Below are 878 nucleotides of genomic sequence, written 5' to 3'. Positions count from 1 at the left end.
AGCGGCGGAAGTGGTCAGAGCTCCGCCTCCTCCGTCCCGCGGGGGCGGTCGTGGTGTCCCGTCCCGCCCCGCCGTCCAGTCCCGCCCCGGCCCGCCTCGCCACTGACCGGCGGCTCAGAAGGGTGCCGCTGCCGGAGTGCCCAGGGAGCTGATATCAGTCTCGCCTCAATAGGTTGCGGGTGCTTGGGCCGCCCGCTGTAGCTGTTCGGGGTCTGCGGCCTGCTGGGCCGCGCCTTCGCTTGTAGGTGTGTGGCTGCTGCCCGCACCTTCGGTGTCGGCTCCCCGCCGGGGCGGGCCTGGCTGAGGACCCAGCCGGGCGGGGTTCCTGCCTGGGACGGAGCTGTACCTGCAGAGTCACCTGCAGCGGCCCCGTAGTACTGCTTCAGAAGCGCAGAAATGTCAGGCCTCCACAGGGCCTTCCCCTTGGCTGTCTATTAAAAAAACACAAACAAACAAACAACCCCCCCCCCAAAAAAAAAAAAAAAAAAAAGCAACGAAAAAGCAGCAGTTTGGTCCAGTTGCTGTTATCTGGTGTCCTAGCAACAATAGCTGCTGGGACATCTTGTCTGTATTTTTTTTTCTAGGTGCCATTAATTATTTACAGAGAGCACGAGCTGTATTTTTACAAGTTTTTGGAACTTTGGGGGTTTTTTTTGTATGAAATCACTCACAAGAACAGCTTGGTTTGTGATTGCAACATCTCAGTGCTGCTGCAAAGCATAGAACGCTGTTGTCTTGAAATAGGAATCTGCTACCTTGTATGTCTGCTGCTTTGCCAGCATATGGCTGTTCTGGCCTTCACAGTTGTGCTTTATAAAATTCTAGAAGCAGAAGAAGGTTGTCGTATTTTCAGATACGTTTTCCATGTGTTACTCTTA

This window comes from Nipponia nippon, unplaced genomic scaffold (assembly GCF_047370975.1).
Source record: "Nipponia nippon isolate SJK-2023a ecotype South Korea unplaced genomic scaffold, ASM4737097v1 scaffold_6, whole genome shotgun sequence".
NCBI classification, from domain to species: Eukaryota; Metazoa; Chordata; class Aves; order Pelecaniformes; family Threskiornithidae; genus Nipponia; species Nipponia nippon.
The sequence above is the reverse complement of the archived record's forward strand: the minus strand, read 5'-3'. Positions refer to the sequence as shown.